A 7,208-nucleotide genomic window follows, 5' to 3' on the forward strand; every position below is an offset into this window, starting at 1 on the left:
AACTTCTACTTATTGGATTTTTTTCATTTTGGTCTTGCTTTACTCAGATAACTATTCACCATTTTTCTTAACCTGTGTGGAGTCCTTTTGTGATATTTCATTGAGTTACTATATTTCAAGTGTTGCACAAATACTTTACGCCTCTTAAGTTAAGCCTGACTGTTCTGTGCCAAGGTACCAGAGGGTGAGCACAGGTTAATTTAGGAATGTATCTGACTTACCCTGGCTAGGGTGGTGGTCCATACTTGGACAAAGTGTAAACCTCTGCCAACTAGAGGCCCCATTTCTAACAGAGAAGTTCTTGAATGAATACCTTATGATTTGGGTCAGTTTGGGTTGTCATCTTTATGGTGCCCACAGAAGGCTATACTAAATGGGTTGGAGTGGTCCGAGCACTCTGGTGAGAGTTGGTTGAGAAAAGTCTAAAAGAATATGGGTAAAATCATGTGGTTGAGTGTATTTTCCTTTTTAAGTTGGTGGGTATTATTTTTTATGTCATTAGGAGATGTTGATGTCTTTAAAAGAGTTTCCCACCGACTTCATGTTGGGATGCCCTGACAGCTTGAAGTCTTTCCACAAGCATAATTGGTGTTGGTATAGGTGACTAGAAATTCAATTATTTTACAGACTGGTGATTTGTAGCTCAAGTGAAAAGTGGTTGCTTGGTGGGTGTGAATCCTAGTTGGTGGAGAAGCTTTACTGACTGTAATGCTGAAGTGAGTTTCTCTAACTGTAAAATTGATTTGTGCGTCATGGAGAGGCCTTTGTTGAACATGTGAGGTTGCGGCTGGTGTGTTATTTTGTGCCCATGTTGGATGATTTGATCAAGGGCAGGAGATATGTTTGGAGCGCCATGCAGTTCATGATAAATGCAATGTCTAGGCTGTGCGATAAAGTTTGCTATGCTCGCTAAGTGTCTGTGATTGAAGTGTGCATTGATGAATGCAATTGCGCATGGAGGTGTGGTAATAGATTGAAGGTGTGGGGATTAGATCAATTGTGATGTAGACGAGTTTGTTAGGTGCATGAGTGCATGCTGCTACATGGTGTCACTGTCATTCAATTATGCCTTAACTTGAATATGCTGAGAGTAAGATGCCATTGGTTTTTGTATAGGCTGACTGTGATAGGTCAGGTGGAGGCCACTGGGCTGAAGGATTTCAGTACATCTTAAAAACAGAAAAATAGGTCCAGGATTCTGATAGCTCATGTCCGTCTTGAGAAGGTTCATGCCCAGCCTAATGAGGTATGATTTCCTATCTTGGTAAGGGCTCAAGTCTAGCCTTCTGGAGTCTACTATCCTTCTCACTGAGTACTCATGTTTAACCATATGTGGGTTCAGGTCCACTTTTCTAATGTGTCCTGTCCATGATTCTATTGATCCACGTCCAGCAGGCACTTTAAAGGCTTAACTTTAGTCCACAGTGTTGCAAACTCATGTTTACCCTGCTTAGATTTAATGCCTTACCTACTAAGAGCTCATGTACAATCGTCTGAGATTCATGTCTAATCTTCAAAGTGCACATTCCCGTCCTTCTGAGTACTCATGTCCAACCTCTTGGGGTCTCATATTCAGCCTGCTTAAGTCTTATGTCCACTAATCTGATGGTTTATATCCAACCTAGGGAGAGCCCATTTACACTCAGGGCTCCTGTACACCGCACTGCGGGTTAACATCTAATTGGCCACAGTAAGGGTGTACCTTGAGGCATCTACTCTGATTCAATTAATTGTATAGCCTGGTATGAGTTCATCTCTATCTTTTTTGAGCTCATATTCAGTGTCCACCCTGAGGGACCTGTTGTGATAAGAGCTAAAGGCATCTCATTGAAAATATTCCTTATTGCATTTCGTGAGTGAGTGCATATGTGTGTGTGTCTGCCTGTGTGTGTGTCTGTCTGTGTGTGTGCGGGAGAGAGAGAGAAAGACAAAAATATATTTTCTTTGATTTTGAATTATACTTATCAAATTTTATAACAACCTTTAAACTTTTCATCTTTCTTTTAAAAAAGTTAAAACATAGCTAAAGTAAACACATAACTTTTAAACATTCTTACTAAAATTGGAATACAAATAAATATGTTAATGAGGGTGGGTAAGTGTTATGTAATATTATTTAGAAGTGTGTATTTATAACTTAATTTCTCATATATGTAAAATATTAGATTTTTAATACACATTTAATTTAATGAATTATTGCAAAGAACATTTTATTTTACTAGCTTCAAGGTGATAATAAAACTTTTTTAATTATACTACATTAGTATTAAGCATTAGAATGTCTTTTTTTTTTTTTAAATAAACTTTTTTACATTTCCTCACTCTGTCCGGTATTGAGAGCTCCACCTCGGTGCTGGAGCTTCTCACCATCAGTTGCTTGACAGTTACACCATCATGTGCAAAGTTACTACTAGTAACTTTACAATAGTAAAGCTCCACTCCCTCGTTTGAGGGGTGTAAACATGTAAGTATGCAGCTAGGTACACTAAAAATCTACTCTGGGAATTTGCTGACTAGAAAAAGAATTGAAAGATACCCCTTGGTGTAAGATGAGATATATATTTAAGTAAATATGTAGATGTAGATTTACCTTTGTGAATCAGCCCTATATAGTTATTGAGCTGTCTGTATTTTACAAATGATTCTACAATATTTTGTAGAAACCTTTTTAGTGCAGCTGTAGGAATTTGCAAATATGACATCCCTCTAAATGGCCATGACACTCCTCTAAATATGTAGAAACTGTAAGGCCAGAGTAGCGGCATACTACAGGAAGATAGGCAAGGAGGCATGTAATAATAACAACACCATAGCACTTCATATCACACTTCTGCCATCACAAGCCAATGTAAATTATAAGTGTTGGTATTATTCATTTTAAAGGAACAAAACTTACCATCTCTCAAAGGATGGACGGCTGAGCTGACCTCACCGAAATTCAACTTCATGACTTTCAGCTCACAGCCGCAGTCAGTTTGGATGTTTAACTCACTGACCCTTCTTTCTGGTGTTAGTTTGATAATAAGTAATTATATAGCAAAAACATAATCTGAATTGCCTCTAAGCACTACAGCATGTACATAGACTGTATCAGTTCCTTAGTAGGCGTATACATCTATTCCCTGTGTCTTGTTTGTACTGTGGCATTTTTTATTACTAAATTACGTTTTTTATATATCGCGAACAGCTACTTTTAAAGAATGTTCCCGCTCTGCAACATGAGTATTATGGGAGGGAGGAACGAGAACATTACTGGCCAAAAGGATAGGTTTTTAATGATTTGCGAAAGCCAGATGTAGGGGAAGATTTTCAACTACTGGCGCATCTCTGCAAATCAGCAGTGATGCGCCAGAACTGATGCGTCACGTAATCCCCCCCTTGCGCCACGACGGATGCGTCGCATTTACAATGCGGCGCACCATGGTGCAAGGAGGGGAAGATGCGTGACGCATCTTGTGGCGTACGGGTGGCGCATTGCTGGAGTCGCGTCGCAAGCGCGACACAACTCCTGCAATGCACAGGGGCCGCCCATACTTAACATGGTGCGTCACGCCTGCTTCAAGCAGGCGTAAGGATTTGATGCAGCAGCGTCGTAAAACTGACTCAGTGAAGTCTTGCAGATTTCACTGCGTCAGTTTTACGGGGCTTTCCTGCGAGGGAACGCCAACCCGGTGACAGAACGCCCACATGAAACCTGACGCAGGTTTCATGTGGCGCAGGGCTTTACAACGTGACGCATCTGCCTAGATGCGTCACGTTGTAAATAAGTTGCAACGTGGCACATGGTTCACGCCGCTGCTGCGTCAGAAAAGTGACGCAACAGCAGCGTAAAAGTGTCGCAAGGGGCTTGTAAATTTGCCCCTCAGTTTCAATACTGAGATGTATTGGGATGCAGTTCCTTATTTTGGCTGTGCGTACTAGAAAGGAGATCCCATCACGTCTAGGTCTTTTGAAGTAGGGGGCTGCTATCAGGTGGGCACTTCTGGGCCATAGATTTCTGCTAGCTTGGTTCTCTTAGATTCTTAATTTAGACAAGTGGGGCCAGCGTTTTGCAGAGCCCCGTGTGTAGTATGTGCTTTAAAGGTGATCCTTTTGCAGACTGGAAGCTATTGCAGTTTGGCTAGGAATGGTAAGGTAGGGGTACCATTTTGGAGATTGAAAAGAAGATGTACTGCTGTGTTTTAGACGACCTGTAAATGGCGGATTAGGTATGCCGATAGTCCCACATACAAGGCGTTCGTGTAGTCCACTCTAGAGAGAATTGTGACATGGACCACGGTTTTTCAGGTCTCGTCTACAAGAAGGTGTAGGAAGTTTTTGAGTGCCCTTAGGATCCATATGCAGTTTCTGGAAACTGTGAATCTGGGTCTTGAAAGATAAGTTACTATTGAAGATCACTCAGAGATTTCTCGCTGATTGAGTAGGTGGAGGGGGGTATGTCCATCCTTTAGCCAAGCGCCTGACCTGCCCGGGTTGGGGTTTAACCCTAACAATAGGATTTACATTTTATCCACGTTGAATTGAAGATGAATTTACCTTAGCCAGCCTAAGACTGCTCTCATGCAGTTAGAAAAGGACTTCTCTATAGTGTCTGAGTTTACCTCATGGGAGAAAACCAACTGAGTGTCATTGGTATATGGGATGATAGTGATGCTGAAAAACTCTACCAGGGTGGCAAGTGGTAACATTTAAACATTAAATAATGTTGAGCTTAGAGATGAGCCTTGCGGTACCCCACATTGGAGTGGTTTGGCCTTGGAGAAGTGAAGGTTCATTCAGACTGAGTGTTCCCCCTGGGTGGGAAACAGGTCAAGCACTTCAAGGCGGTTTCTCTGATTTCACAGTTAGAGAGGCATTGTAGAAGAATGTTATGGGGGACAGTGTTGAAAGCCGCCAACAGGTTTAAAAGAATCAGGGCGGCATTGTGTCTATACCAGGACAGCCGAGTACTCAAGAATATGCATTCTGCAGCACACATTGAAGGAGCAAAAAGCCATTAATGACTATTTATGTGCAGGAATATGTCCCATCCCGCACATAAACAATCATCAAATAATGACGATGCGGGGCGCGGCCAAGCCCACAGCCAAGATGGCCGCATTGCATTGGAGCTCCAGCAGTATCTGCCTGCAACATCGCTAGAAGGGAGCTCAACACACATTCACCCACATCCTAAACATGGAACTGCACCCCATCTTCCGGAAGGGCTGGGTCAGCTACGTTGTATATTTGTTCAATAACAGCAAGACAGCATATGAAGGACCCTTTGCTCCCAGAAGTTTGTCCGAGTGTGTGAATTACATTGTTCAGGACAGCAAAATTCAGTTGCCTATTGCTCAGCTAAGGAAAGGGTGGGCAGAAGCTGTGCATTACGTTTCTAGATTGAAAGATGACTACAGCCGACTCTTCCAAGGACAAAGAACTGCAATGCTGAGCCTTCTCCGATACAATGCTAATATGACTAAAATGAAGAACACAATGGTGTCCGCCTCGCAACAGCTCCTAGCTAAGCTAGACTTTTTCCAGCCAAGTATCCTCATTGACCTGGACCGCTACAATGACCAGATGGCATATAGAATATCCTCAGAAAAGATGCTCAAAGCCTGGAAGGAAAAGGAAGAAAAGGCAATCCAGTGTGCAAAGGCTGCAAAAATGAGCTACCTAGGTGAACACATCATGGTCCTACACACAGAAATTGTGAAACTACAGAGAAGTCCCTATACCCAACGCCAAAGGGATGTCAGAGAGAACCTGGACCAAAGAGCCATGGAGTTATACGAGCAACTGAAACCACGATCACCAGAGCATGGCTAGAGCGAAAGCACAGAGATGGTGAAGATCATCATACAAACTGTACAGAGCCAGGATCGTGTCCTCATAGAGCTGTTTGGCCATCTCAGCAAATTGTTGGGGTGTAAGCAGAAGATCATCGGCTTGATTCCCAGAATTGAGATGGTGCTAAGTAATATTAAGGAAGCAGACACCTCTCTGATGCAGATGCATGGCAAGAGCCAGCGGGAGATCTGGCACTTACTCAAAATTGCCTGTATGCAGAGCTCTTCTCGATCCCTTGTAACATCTAGTTTTGAAGTGCCTGCCACCCCCGACACCAGTGTGGTGTCCCCAGACTACTTGTGGAAATATTCCACATCCGTTGTCCCCAATGACGGACACCTAAGAAGGAGAGCCATGTACACGTATGATAGCTGAAAATCAGGAAAACCTGGGCTGTCTCTGCACTTTAATACAGGAAGCCAGACAAGAACAGAGTAAGAGCATGATGAGCTTGGACTGGAGTTGGCTGTCATAATATGAATGGACCATCCATCTGTCTGACTGATATTGGAAAAGGGTCTGATCATGAAATGAAGTTCAGGAGTGTGTGTACTTCTTTGGATAAGGAAACCTTCCTTCTCCAGCGAGCTATTCTATGGACGTCATGCACAAAGAGAAGTGCCTCATATTGATACTGGGGTTCCAGCTACATTTCTGATAGACTCTGGTGTTTTTCCTTATCTTCAGTGTGTGTTTTTTTAAAGACAACTAAGATCTAGGAGTTATGGCCAATGGGTTGAGGGGAATGGGTGGCCTCATAACCTGGAACATTGGTCAGTCAAAGTACTTTTTGTGAGTGCATAGCAGAGGCACAAGGGGGAGACTAATCACCGCACTTAAGCAGACAAGCACACACAACAGATACAGAGCAGCACTCGTTTGAACTGTTTATAATCACAAACCGAAAACATAATGAGTTCTTTACATGACCTAGGGCCTCATGTAGGTAGCCAAATACCGGTCGGTAACGGCCGATTTTCGGTAATTATACCGTTACCGACCGGTATTTTGGCTTTTGAGATGTAGGGGGAGAATTTCATGATTCGTATTTACCGAATCGGTAAATTTACAGATTCGGTAGATACCGAATCATGAAATGAGATGTAGGGGGAGTGTGTGGTGGGTGTGGGGATTCGTTATTTACCACCAAATAAAGGTTGGTGGTAAATGACGAATAGGTGAAAAAAAGCATTTTTGTGCACGTTTAAGTGTGCAATGTGGCAGACATACATGCCCGTAGGGCATTTATGTGCGCCACATGTGCACACATGGCCGAATCAGGGGTGCAACAGGGTGTCAATGTGACACCCTGCCACCCTTGCATGTGCTCCCCCATTACCGAATCGGTATTTACCGATTCGGTAATGAGGCAT

The 7,208-nt window shown here is 42.9% G+C and overlaps 1 pseudogene; it reads left to right on the top strand.

Moving 5' to 3' along the window:
- Nucleotides 1-5,178: 5,178 nt before the first annotated feature.
- Nucleotides 5,179-6,310, top strand: LOC146833605 (inhibitor of nuclear factor kappa-B kinase subunit alpha-like; annotated as a pseudogene).
- Nucleotides 6,311-7,208: the final 898 nt, after the last annotated feature.

This window comes from Triturus cristatus, chromosome 4_2 (assembly GCF_964204655.1).
Source record: "Triturus cristatus chromosome 4_2, aTriCri1.1, whole genome shotgun sequence".
NCBI classification, from domain to species: domain Eukaryota; kingdom Metazoa; phylum Chordata; class Amphibia; order Caudata; family Salamandridae; genus Triturus; species Triturus cristatus.